This window comes from Cuculus canorus, chromosome 1 (assembly GCF_017976375.1).
Source record: "Cuculus canorus isolate bCucCan1 chromosome 1, bCucCan1.pri, whole genome shotgun sequence".
Taxonomy (NCBI): domain Eukaryota; kingdom Metazoa; phylum Chordata; class Aves; order Cuculiformes; family Cuculidae; genus Cuculus; species Cuculus canorus.
In genome coordinates, this window is record NC_071401.1 from 94,650,858 (window position 1) to 94,664,991 (window position 14,134).

Here is a 14,134-nt window from a genome sequence, read left to right on the forward strand (position 1 = left end):
ACCTCCCTACAACCTCCATGAGCGATACGGTCCCCCCGAGCCTCTTCTCGGCCCCCCGGGCCCCCCCAGCGCCATCCCGGCTGCCCCATCGAGCCGAGGGGCGGTGCAGGGGGGAGGCAGAGCCGCCCCCGCGGAAGGAGCGCGCCGCCCGCACCGCACCTCGCCGCCCGCAGGGGGCGCTGCCGGCAGCCACGCTCCGAGTAGCCACCGCCGGCCGGGTGAGCGGAGCCCCCCGGCGCCGGCCGCAGCCCCCGGGGCCGCGCCTCCCCCAAGCCGCCTCCCCAGCCTCTCCGCGCACACACACACACACGCGCGGCCGTCGCTGCGAAGCGAACCAGGAGCGAAGCCCCGCAGGCGGCGAGCGTCGCTGCCCCGGCGCGGGAGGGTGGGCGAACGGCGCGAGGAATGGAGACGCCCGACAGCATCCTCGGGGACGCGTGACGGCGAGCGGCGCTCACACGCGCGCACGCACCCGCGGGCTCGGAGCCGGCGCGGAGCCGGAGCAGAGCCGGGCAGCAGCGCCCTGCCCCGTCCCGCGGGGAGCCGGCATGGAGTGAGAGCAGCGCACCGCCGCCAGGTAAGGCGGGGAGGGGTACCCGAAGGGAGATTCTGGCTCTGGGCGTGCGTTTTGCTGCTTGTGCCCTTATGGCTCGTTGCCACCGCTTTTTTTCCACTCCCAAACGCCGATCCTCAAGCTTCTCCCTGGCAGCCACAGCGGCAGTGCCAGGAGGTAACGGGGTGCTTGACTTATGTAATCGGGGGGCGAGCAGCCTTAGCCGGTCTCCGCTGGGTGAGTTGGCGGCGGGGGAACCGCGGCGGATGGGGGACACGGCGTGGGGGCGAGGAGGGGGCAGTTTCCAGCTGCCGTCGCGCGAGCCTCCCGCACGGGAGCCCCGGTTCCCGCACCCTCGGGCAAGAGCGCTGCCGCCGCCAAGGGGACGGGGATGCGCCCTTCGCCTCCGGGCTCGACAGGCGGGCACCCGAGGGCCAACAGGGACGACGTCCCGCCCGGCCACCCCCTTCCCAGCGGCGCTCCAGCGGCGGCCCCGAAGCGGGGAAGAACTTCAAAGCGGAGATAGTGGTGGTGGGGATGTTGTTTTGGCTGCTCCCGTCTTACTCCTCCTCGGGAGGCGGCCGCGTTGCGGGGAGCTGGGGTCACTCTGGGGCTGAGGCGGGCAGCGCTGGGGGCAGCCGGGGCGAAGCTGAAGGGAGCCGGGGCCAGGTTCAAAGGAGTCGAGGCCAAGTTGAGGGAGTAGCGTGGCCCTGGCTCCGCTATGAGGGGGTCAAGGAGGGAAAAGCCTCCGGCGGGGGAGAGGAACAGCGGGAGAGGAGAGGAGAGAAGGGGAGGGGTACTGCTCACGAGGGGGTGCCCGTCTCCTCTTGATCGGAGGGAGAGCGAGCTCAGTATTACCATGGCGACCTGAGGGCGGAAAGAGCTAAATAAATAAATAAGTAGGAGACAATTCCCCCCTTTTCCCTCCCCCAGCTCCCCCCGTCGCCGCCCCCTCCCGGCCCCAAAAGGTCTGGTCCCAAAGGTGGGAAGGAAGATACCACAGACAAAACTTTCCTCTTGTGGTAAAGGGGGCGGCGAAGAGCCAGGGGACCGTGGTGGGGAAGGGGCCGCCCCACATGTCTCAGCCAGCCGCGGCTGCGGAGAACCAGCTGCTCCCGAGTCGCCGTGACCGGAGCCGCGGCAGGAGGGCGAAGCTGCTTCGAGGCGAGCTCCGCATCGCTGCTTGTTGCTGTGCCAGCTGTGCCCCGCAGCCGCCCTCGGCCCGCGCAGCGCCGCCCGCGCGCCTTGCTGCCTGCTGCGGGCCCTGCCCGGCGCTACTTCAGCACCGCGGATAGCGGCGAGAGCGGCAGCGGCAGCACCCTGGTCAGCGGCTGGAGCGTGGCTCCCTGTGCCGGGCGGAGAGCCGTCTGGGGGCTTTGGATCGGGCCTCAGCTCTGCAGGCAGCGGGGGAACCCACCGCCGGTGTCCCCACGCCAGAAACGTCTGTCTTTCTCTGCTAGAACCAGTGCCAAACACGGTGCTGCTTCCCACGGGGTGCCAGGAGCCAGAGGAAGCCTCACCTAGGGCTGCTAAACTTTCTTGAGCCAAATGCGTGCAGTAGCTGGGAGCAAACAAGTTAACAAATGACATCTTTACACGCACTTGCTCAAGGATGTTTCTTATGACTCTTTTGCAGTGGTTCTCAGTAACTTGTTGTTGCTAACTGGTTCCCCAGCAGGACCATTGACACGCATGACATCCATAAAATGAGTCCTACAGAAACTGTGAAAAATATGTGTTCTCAACTTGTTTTCCTTAAGAAAACTTGTCAAGAAATGGCACTTGAAGAGATTGCACTCTTAGCTTAGAGAGCTATCCCACTGCTGAAGTGCACAATTACACAGGTGGAGTTTGTGCTGATCAGACAGACACAGTGAAATAATCAGAGAAGCACCTCCTGATCAAGAACTGTTACCCTCAGATATTTGGCAATCAATTTAAAGAAATACACAAGGAGGATGGGGAGAGAGTATTCAGGTTCATGATAATTCACCAAAAGCTAAGAGGTATTTATTGCACTGATAGGTTGTAAATTATTGGCTCAATTTTCCTATATATATCTCATGCTAGTAGTTACATATGCAATTATTGGTTCACACTACGAAAAAAATATTCTCAAAAAGCAAACAGCATAATGAATAATATTCACTAGGAAGGCAGAGGTGGGTTAGTCACTTTTGTGCTGTTCACTGTGTCAGGATGTTCTTTTTTTTTATTAAACAAACAAGATTTATTTAGTCTTGCCTTGGTCCTGATAGGCAGTTAACTATAGATACATGTAGAATTATTGGTTTTGAATCCAAATCCCCAGCCTCTTGAGGTTATGCTTTTGCTATAATCAAGCTGTCCAATCACACCAGCTAGTGGTTCTTTGCCCACTTTCCTTCTTTGTTATAAATCTTTTGTTTCAAACAAGTCCTAGCCTAGCAGAGACAACTACATAGGTGAGTCCTGTGCATGCATGGGAGTTTGTTGGGCTTTATATTTATGCAAGGAATCCAAGCAAATTAATCTCTAAGAATAACAAGTTGAACTAAAACCTTGTTAACTGTGGATCGACATTTTGCCCTAACTATGCTTCTTGACAAGTCAAGTGAACTAATGAGTTAAGCCTTTGTGGAAACAGAGACCTGAATTTCTTAATTATGGGCCTCACATTTTCAGACTTACCTCATAAGGAAATAAAGGACTGAACTGAAAGTATGGTCTTGAGAACTCATTACTTTCCTGTGGGAAAGTGAGGAGAAGTAATAGAATACAGCTCTTCAGGGCATTTACCAGATCATTTATAATACTTCAAGCTATTGATTTTGTTATGTAAGGCAATACTCCTGCAGTGTCAGAATAATTTTGTCAGATAATTACAAAATGATTTGGCCCTATAAGCAACATAAGAAAAAAATTAATTATAGGAACATCAACAGAAAATCGCACAACCTTAATCAGTTTAGTATAAGACAGAATTCTTTCTGGAAGTTCTGCCAGTGCATTTACACTACTTTCAATACGAGCTTCCTAAAACACACAATTTCATTGCAGAAAATACTTATTTTTTTTTCATAAGCATGTATTTTTAGCCTTGTTTTGTATTCGTTTTATTGAAACATAGTATTTTAGAAGGAAGACAGGTTCTGTCCTTCAAAGTGTACAATAGAAACAGAATTTAATTTATATTTTCATAAAATATCCATCAAAAGAGATTTATTCAAATATTTCACAGATATAAACTCTATATTGTTCTTTTTTCACCTGTAAAATATCAGGAAGTCTGGACATTGTTGGTGTAAGGTTACCAGCTTTGTCGTGATCTTCTCATGGTATTTTCACATATGCAAATATATTTTTATTCAGGAGTTCTTTATATGCTTCTATAAAAGTAAGAAATAAAATAATTCATATTAGCAGTCTCTCAAATAAATTAAACTATGCCTTAAGTAATAGTGGTTGAAGCATCGTAGAGAACATATTTCTATTTTATTACTTCTTTTGTTTTCATTGTTGTTAAAAGCTCGGATGCTCTGTTCAGAGTTTTCATCATCTGCTTCCTGCAGAATGTTGCTTTTTAATTGGGATAATTAAGCTCTGGTAGTTTTTTTAAAAAGTGATGTGGTTTAGGTTAATGTGCTTGTTACATTCATGTGGATGTACAGTGTTTACTGATGGAGGCAGTTTCATACTAGAAAACAATAATCCTGGTATATTAAGTATCAATATTTAAATATTTATCACACAGAAAGAGATTGATGCTTCTTAAACAATGAATGCTAAATTTGCCAAAAAGCAAACCCAAGAAAAGTGTTTTAATCTCATTCCCACTTGATAGTGACTTCCTGGAAGAGTATTTAGGTTTTCCTCCAAAACTGTGCCTCAGATTCTTTACTAGATTGCTGTCAATACTGGAAATGTAATTTTATTATATGTGTGTTATGAATAACTGGAATAAAATTATTGAACAATAGGATACTGCTAACTCCATTTTTTCACATAGTGACGCAATTTTAATTATGCTCAAGGATGCTGGCTGTCATGGAAGCTTGAAGCTTTCTCACAGATCCTCATGACAGTGTTGTGGAGTATCTGTCAAATGGACAGCCCACACCAGACCACCCTAACCCAGCGTACTGTAGGAGGTGAATGAAAGTGGTCCTGGACATGCAGGGGCTGAAGGAGGAAAACCTCTGTGATCAAAAGTCATATGCAGAGCCAGGAAATTTTCAGTCACATACGTTAGTATGGGAGCTGCAAAAGTGCTGTGCTGCAGGTATGAATCATGTCCATAAGAAGGCTTAGAGTACCATTCTCTTTTAACTCAGTCACCATGGTCTGCCTAGTAGAATATCATAAAGGGCCAAGGGAGTATGACAATTGAGGAAAAACATCTTATTTTTATTTTAAAGGGTCATTAAAATGGATTTTTGCTAGCTAGTAACATGCAATGTATTCATGTGGTTTTACATATGGCCAGTAGAACATCCTGTCTTTGGATACTGGACAAAAGTAAATTTCAAAATTCTTAGAAGATTTCATTTTCTACCAGCAGTTCATATGAATGGACCCTCAGAGTCACACAGTGCTCAGTAAAATCAGTGAAGACCTGCATACGTGCACAGATTGTACACAGTCCTGATGGAAGAAGCCCTAATTCATGCCAGAGGTTTCAGAAGAAGCTCTAACATAACAGAGAAGAACTCTACCAGAAGTTTTCTCTGGGGTATTAGTCCATAGAATTTTGTATTAAATAAAAAATAACTAAAAGGTGAAAGCTGAAAGCCTTCCCTCCTTCTGTTTGGCAGTTACGACTTCAGGTCAGCCATTAATGGCATCTGGGTGTGAGGTACAGCATGATATTCCTCGTATTAACCTCCACAAGTACAGGAGTAGTAGTATTACTGTACATCTGACAATAAGATCAGAAATGCCCTCAGAAGACACAATATCTTAGTACGATAATATATATCACCTTAGTATTATAAAATATAAGGCTTATTCTATCAGGCCTCAAAATGAATGCAAGCATATGACTGGAAGTGTATGTTCATGATATACACCATTCTTCAGTTTGATAGTATTTATTTCCAAGAAACATTTACTTTTTTGTCTTACTCTTGTGGGATAATAATGTGGTCTATCCAAGGGCAGAATCAGCCTTACAGTCAGAAAACTCAATCATTTTCACACATAGCTTACAAATCATAGGAGTAAATTATGATTCAAAAGCGCTTTAATTTTTTTCAAGTATTTGCATTAATAGTATTTGCATTAATAGCACTGTATGTGTTAGGACAGGCAGTGAAGACTCATTCAAATATTTAAACCATAGAGCCTGCTATTAATCCTTACTGCAAATAACCTAGCCTCTCTGTTGTGTGCATAGTGAGTGGTTCAAACTGACTGAGCTCAGCTTCAGACTTTGACGTGTATGCGGATCTCTGAGCCTTCATAAAAGCCTCTGAACCAGAGGAAATATCTTACTTATCCTAGCACAGAGACTTTAGGACACTGTCAAAAATTTAAATGTGATCTTTACATTTGGTTTTGAAGCAGTGCCACCTGATCCTCATGTGTCCCATGGCTAAAGGCAGTGTTTGGAGACAGTATGGATGAGGCAAGGAGCTTTAGCACAAGCTTGGATATGCTCACACATCCCATCACAGTCATGCAAATATAGCATTGCCCTTGACTTTGATTTCATTTCATACCCTTTGATCTGTATTGAGTCTTTAATTTCAACCATGCCTTTAGAAAGAGAAGTCCTAGGTCTGATTGCTCCTGTCACAGCAGTAATGGCATTCATAGACAAATAAACACTAAAGAATCATAGGTTTATACAGCTGTGCTGCATTATCCTGCACTCATTTAATCTACATGGGCTGTTGGTTGGAGCCTGACCTGAAGAAGCCACCATGCACAGGATTTGTTGAGACTTGCTGGAGCAGAACATGAGGGCTTGTTTGCTGATGAAAATCAAGTACTGGCATTTTGCTGAATTCTCAAAATACTTCTGGACAAGAAAACAATAATGTGCAGATTGAAAGAGTGAAGTAGAAGGCTAAAAGAACGAACAAGATGATGAGAGAGAGCACACAAGAGCATAGTTAATTCAATGCTCTAATCAACGGTGTTCTGCAGTGCTTTATCATAAGCATCCCTGCATTAGGCTCACCAGCTCAGAGCGCTTTGCAACATTGCAGGAAATCCTCTGCTTTTTGCTTCCCATTAAAAAAAAAAAATCTCATTTTGTCTTGTCAATGCAGACAACTTTATCAGTGAAAGCAAAGGAGAAATTATCATATAATTTAGTATTTATCATAATCAAGAGCAGGGGTTCATTAGAATAATGAGCAATTGCCAAATTATTCCTCAAAGTATTAATTTGACAAATGAGAAAATAATGACATTTCCTACCTTCTTGCTTTTTCTCCACCCATCTCCTGTTGACACATACTGTCTGCAGCTTCTATCAGCTTGTCAGATCAATTTCCCATTCCTGAAAAGAAGCATTATCGTAAATGGTTGTAATTCTTCTTCCAGTTCAATAGCTGTCTGGACGTGGAGAGGTAATTCTTCATTGATTTCCATGGATCTAGGTTTTCACAGAAAAATATTTAATAGGCAATGCTGGCTTTGCAAGTATAGATTCCCTGGACTCCCTGTAGCATCCGTGAAAAGAGCTGGACAATGCTAAAAGGCAACTCTAAAGAGCAACATTAGTCCACCAGGGATCTCAATAGGCCTCTAGAGATGTCACATTTTGGTGCTTCAAATTTCATGGTATGCATCTCAAGTAATTAAATCAATGTGGCATTCTACAGATGGAGAAGGTGTGGGAGATGAAGCCCTGTCCTCAAAGCTCCCATACAGAACTGTACCTACCAACTTCTTCATTTGCATGGTCATGCACTACTGTTTTCCTTGCTGGCTTACAAAAATATCAAGATTATGTAGAAGTCAAGCCCTTTTTTGTATTGTTATTTTTTTGTTTCGTTATTTTTTTTGTTTTTGACACTCTCCAGGTGCAGCATGAAGTATCTCAGTACTTCCTGGTCTCAGAGGTGGTCTTAGTCTATCAGAGCTGGAACAAACAGCAGGAGCAGGGAGAACATAGTTATGCAAGCAAATGGAAGGAAATGTTTTTTTAGCAATTAAAACCAGTGGCTGCTTAAGGACGGCAAGATTGCCATCATTTGCAGTAGGTTCTGAATCATAGTCTCCATGTGGATGCAGAGAGGAAGGGAGGTTAAGCTAGAAGGGAAGCAAAGAAAATTGTGCCAGCTTTGGTACAGCCCTAGTGCCGTATTCTCCTTAGTTTGCTGTTAGCTTTCTCTGTACAAATGTAGGAAAGTGTATCAGTTAGATGAGAAATAAATAAAATGTCTCATTGAATTTTTTACTGAATGGGAGTTAGGGATTATCAAATCTTCACCCAGCATCATTTTTACAAGAGAGAAGGAGAAAGGAGGCTATTGGGTTGTTGCCCATTAGCACTACCTAGTGTGGTGTGTTTATCAGACAGGGACTGTCTCATAAATCTAAGCGTCTCCCCAGTAATCTTGCAATCCATGGCTGTTGTGAATTACTGCAGAAGAATTCTAATACTTCAGGTTGTTAATCATGTTAAATAAACTAGATATGTCTTTATCTCAGTCAAGTTTTCAGCAGGGATGTGAATGATCTTTACAAAGCTGCCATCTATTAGGCATAATTACATTAAAGCATAAAGTACATCAGAAGTTTTAGAGGATTAGAAAGTAATATTAACCTAATTTTCAGAAATATACCAAAGTTACTATTAAATTCAGAAAGAGAAACAAGCAAATAGAAGAATGCCGTCACTAAGAAAATATTCCAACAAGATCTGTAATAGTCTAGTGATGGTGACTGTAATTATGTGTAGGATATTTGCAATATTATTTTGTGGTTGTTTTTGGTAAGTATTGACATCGTATTTGTGAGCATGTGCTATGTGAGAATATAGCTCTCATGTAACTGTTCTCTACACAAAAATTACCATTACTTTTTTCTCTACAACTGGTCTTAAACTTTTGAGTGGTGACCACAAACTTCTGCTGCATCCCAGTGTCAAATTCCACATTGGACTGAGTTCTCCAATGTTATCCAGAGATTGCAAAGCTAAGTAAAAATTACTTAGGCCAGAATTTGGAAGAGTTGAGAAAGAGAAAGGGTGAAGGATGAGGAAGACATATAAAAAAAGAGAAAGGAAAATAGCCCTAGAATAAAAAATGCTCCTGTAATCAAAACAGTCCATTCTACATTTCTGGGATGGCTCACTGAAAATGTAGTGCAATGTGCAACATCTGGGTGTTGCTGATCACTATCTCCCTTCTTTCTGCCCCTGAAACTAGAAAATTTATAGGTTTTACTTAAATCCATCTTTTACCAAATCACAGGGCTCAGAAATGCATTTCAGAAGAAGCTACAGCAGTTATACTCTAACTTAACACTACCAAAGCCTTTGCCTTCTGGATATATAAAAAATAATTACAAAGACATTCTAAACTGATATCCAGAAAAGAAATAGTACCCACTGTGTATAAACAGCAAACATCTATTATTGTCACTCTTCATTCCAGCAGTGTTTGCTGCAGGAAATAACTTTTCTCTTTCATCAAGTAAGAGGCAACAACAGCAGATAGGAATCCAATATATCTACTATCACAATTTAAACCAAAATACTATTTAAGGTCAAAGAATTTAAAAATAAAAAGACAGACAAATGTAACTAGGAAGACGTTCTGACTCTGACTGTTTGCAAGGAGCAGAACTGATGGTTTGATTGTTGTTTTGTTTTTAATTACAGCTGCATTCATAAGCCAAACTAGTAGGTTTGGAGTGTCACACACAACTCGCATCTTAGAAGACAATTAAGCTGCTGGCTGGTAGGAAGTCAGGTGGGACCTTAGAGTTGCTGAAGAGCAATATGTATGATATTGTCATGAGGGGAGAGGAAAAATTAATAACAAAAGAAACTGGCAGAAGCCTTGCAGAAAGTGTAGAATCATAGAATAAATAATGGTTTGGGTTAGAAGGTGCTTTAAAAATCATCTAGTTCCAACACCCCTGCCATGAGCAGGGACATCTTCCACTAGATAAGGTTGTTCAAACCTGATGTAAAGGAATAGTAAATCCTGCCAGACTGTTACAGAAATAGAATCACACAAAATATGTGATCTTCTGCATGCATTTTAGTCAAAGAGCATTAAAGTCTTTCCATTAACTTCAGTGGGTTTCATATCAGACCTTAAATGTAAATTTATTTTAAATAGGCTACTATATAGGAAAGAGAGGTCTGACATACAGCTTCGTTAGTACATCTCAGGACAACTTCATTACTAAAAACTGTCATGAGAAATCTTTGTATAATCCAGCCTAAACATTGTTCCTATTCGTGCTACTTAATTCTAAGTGTGCAGCCAGCAGATAAAGTGAAAGCAATTAACTAAAACATTCTAGAAATGTCTACAAGCGTTGCAAATTCTTTTCCTTTATCGTGATTTTAAGATGAAGCTTCTCACATTTTTCCACAGTGCAAGCACATGGTAGTCCTATGGGAATTTGGAGCTCTCTGAGAGTAAACATAGAACATTTTCAACAAAGATAGCAGTGTATCAACCCAAACCTTTGCAACGATTTGGAGTCTGAGTATTTCTACTTGACCTTCAATGAAGATCAGCCTGCTCTAGGGCCAAAGCATGGATTTGGGAGTAAATATGAAAATATATTTCAAACCAGGTTATTTTCAAATTAACAGCTGTTGCAACTTGCATGGAATGTCACTCAGTGGTCGAGGCGCACACAGCTGTAATGGTCAAATTGGAGGCATAAAAATATCATCTGATATATTTCTTCACGCAAACAAATGAAATATCATAATTCTTTTTAAAATTCTGAATAAGGTCGGATTCATGTTATTAATTCTTCCCCATAATTAAGTTTTCCATAAAGAAGTACTGCAGATTCGGACCCATATCAATTTATGGCAATAAGTCTAACCATTCCATCGGCTTTACAGTGAAGTAAAACTAGTTTAGATCAGCTGTTTATACAGACCGCTATGATGAAGGAAAAACTGAGAGAGAGGGGAAAATATGTTTTTCCTGAAACAGACACTGTGGCTCGTAATTGTGCTGGACTGGATCCTGTGTAAAGAGGACCTTTTCAGTAGTAAGCAAACATTAGATCAAGCCTAATGGAAAATTCCTTTTTTGAACAGTAGACCGGTTAAAATGTCAAGTGACATTGTAGCTATCAAATGTGTTGGCAGGGCTGCCCTATGTGGTTCAAGACAAAGACAGGCTAACAAGTTGGGCTGTGCAATTGAGAAACATGAGAGCAAACAGCGGCAACTGAAATGAGATTGTGTTCTTGCACAGAAGGTCTCGGGCACCCCCCCTTGTAAGCAGAAGAGGGTGAAAAGTCAGGCTTCATTAGAAGAATTACACAGAGGAAGAATTTCAGCTTTCTACAACAATTAAATTTCTGGCTTCAGGCTAGCTTTTCATTTCAGTGAAATCTAAAGTTGAGTGAGGCTGGATCTAAGGCATATATTCCACAGTTCAGCATAATCACAATCTAAAGATTGGATTTTGTGCATTTTCTTCATAGTCAGTTGAGCTTCCTTGGTAAAGATGTGCTATCAGGAAAACAAACAAGCAAACCAAAAAAAACCATGACAAACAGGCCAAAATCACAGAAATCCCACACCAAAACAAACTAAAAAATCCCAACCTTAAAACCTGAAGGTAAGCCTCAAACCTTAATCTTCAGTTAGAACTGTGATCATCAAAGCCATCCTCAATAGCCTAGAGTTAGCACTTCTACTTAAAGCTACAGATCAGCGTGGGAAGCAGAGGAAGAGAACAGTGTAGTTCTGATGCAGCTAGATAAACATTTATTAACAATTAGTACAGATGTCAAAATTAGAACTCTTAGAACTAGAAGTTAGTAAGTTTTAAAAAGATTGCCCCTGTCCAAATAAAAATTATTATACAAGTGACTGAAAATGCTCTACATTTATACTGCCTGTGAATATTTCCTCTATGCCAGTAATCAAGGATATAATCTTGTATGTCCTACCAACTTTCAGACTTTGGTCCATGTGACAAAGACTCTCGTTCAGTGTATGTATAGTTAATCTCTGTCCTGGACTTCTAGTGAACTCAGAACAAAACCTAATGAGCATTACTGAATGTAAGAATTATTGAGAGAATTTCACAGAATTATATTAAAAATATATTAGAAGGGACCCCTGGAGGTCTCTAGGCAAATCTCACCAGTGCCAAGCAGAAGGCTTAATAATCTCTTCTCTCAGCCCACTTGCTGATTTGTTACTAAGGCATCCCAGTATAAATTCAGCCTTCATTGCTACAAGGGCACACAGGTGCAGCTTGCTATCTCTAAAACCACAGGCCTTATCCTACAGTGTTGCTACCTAGCAAGTTTGTCTTCAGCCTGTATCATACACAGGGCTTTACATTTGTCCTCGTTCATGAGGTTATCGATAGCCCATTCCTCTTGCTTGTCTACGTCCTGCTGAGTAACATCCCTACCTTCTCTGTGAATCAACTGCTTATTCCAGTTCGGGGTCACCTGGAGGCTGGTTGAGACGTCTTCAGTCCTACTTTGCAGATCACTGGTGAAGACATTAGCGCTGTCCCCAACTGATATTAACAGCTAAGGAACGCTATTAACTGTTTAACCTGAAACTGTAGACCCTTCAAATTCAAAGCCCCTGCCAATTTTCCACCCCTCCTTACAGTCTACCCGTCCAGTTCCATTGTCCTTCTTTAGCTAGCAGAAGTTACGGGATAGTGTTGAAAGTCTTGCTAAAGACTTGCTACTCTTACTTCGTCGACCAAATAATTTCATTGTAGAAGGCTGTCAGACTGGGCAAGTATGATTTCCCAAGGGAAAATCCCAGCTGACTCTTACTGGCCGTGTCCTTGTCTTGCATGTGTCCAGAAATAGCTTTTTTTGATAATTTGGTCAATAGTTTACCCAAGGACTGAAGAAAAGTTAATCAGTTTTCTAAATCCATCTTCTTGTGTTTCTTAAAAAGAAGGCATATAATTTTCCTGGTTGCAGTCATTGTGGAACTCCTTATGTATTTTGATTTTTAATATTCTCATGCTCATTATTCTCAAATTGTATAATTCCTTCTGCATTGATATCCTTCTCTTTTGCTTCTAACTTGGCTGTTTCTCAAGTTATAACTTGATTTTCTATGTGAATAGTCTATCATTAAGTGACTACTTTGCAATCGTTTCCAAATTTGTGTCATATTTCTAGAAGATCTGTATGTCATTTGTAAAGTTTTTTCCTATAGAAATTAAGTGTACAGCATACCAGCCCAGGAGTGGATTTGGAATTTTCCTTTATAAATTCTTACCTTTGTAAAATTCCTTCCCTCACCAAATACTTCATCTACAGTCTTTCTGTGTGCATGTACACTGCGATAGGAAGCTACATAATCTGGAGAAACTTTTAACTCATTTGCAGCAAACAAAGGTAAATGTTAAAAATTAATCATTCGCTTGGAAAATGTTACTTGTGTGAGTAGCTCTGTACTGCTTAAGTCCAAAGAGCTAACTGGACTAAGAGTTATAGATAGGAGTACAGGAGGTTTGATTTGGTTACTTCTGAGTCCTTATCATGGGCTTGATTGCTTCGGAAATTTTTCACTGTGCATTTTTGATACTAGTCATACTTAAAATGTAGATGCTACTTTTGAAGTGAATGAGGGGTTTCCTACTCATTTCAGTGGGAATACATTGAAACCTTTAATTAAATTTTGTCATCTCTATAAATCTTCATGGAAGAACTTTAGCATAGTGATATTTTCCTCATAGACATAATCTTGTGGGATAGTAATTGAAAACGTGAATTAAGTGCATTAACTGTCACATAATGGGGAAGAGGGGGAGACATAGTTCTAAGTCAGATTTCTGATTGACTTACACTGCTACAACAGTGACTTGAATTAAACTACTGACGTTTAAGTCCACTAATAAAATCACAGCAAGAGCATTACAAGGGATTCTGAAACAAATATACCCCTGCTCTGCTATGCTTTTGATCTAACAGTTTTCCCAGCTTCGTTCTTAGATCCACAAATACAAGTGTCTCTAGACAGTACCCTTGGCCACCACAGCTGTTTCAAAACTGAAAACTAAATAAACTAAATACTCATTATTTACTCCCCCTCAAGTGGCTGATCCTTCCTTTACTGTCTTTTCCCCTTGCTCCTTCTGCTGCTCCTTATTTCTGTTGTGTTGGGGAGGGTGGAGAAGTGGAGGAGCATTTTTTCTTTACTCAATTTGTCAAGGCTAGTGAACAAAGCCTTTTATCCCCACTGGGACTCTGAAAAACTCATTTTTACCCTCCACTCTTGGAGGGACTTCTCACTTTCCTCATGAAGGTGTTTTTCTCTCTTCCTCGATGTCCATTAATGAAAAAGCTCAGAGGTACAACAGTGTATTGAAAAGTGGACCAGTTATCCTATTATGAGGACTAAGCAAATTAAGCAAATTTTAATTTGCCTGGATAAGAAGGGAATAAACTCCA

At 42.1% G+C, this 14,134-nt stretch overlaps 1 protein-coding gene across 4 annotated transcripts in view; it reads left to right on the forward strand.

The window, feature by feature from the left end:
- The first annotated feature begins 203 nt into the window (after positions 1-203).
- KCNJ6 (potassium inwardly rectifying channel subfamily J member 6) overlaps positions 204-14,134 on the forward strand; it is a 171,626-nt gene continuing 157,695 nt past the window's right edge. For 2 of the 4 annotated variants that reach the window (XM_054052785.1, XM_054052799.1), the window contains exon 1: positions 204-577. The gene's annotated coding sequence lies outside the window, so the exon portion shown is untranslated. Of the gene's footprint in view, positions 578-700; positions 791-14,134 lie in introns of those variants that run through there. The other 2 variants (XM_054052814.1, XM_054052792.1) reach the window with 2 other exon arrangements.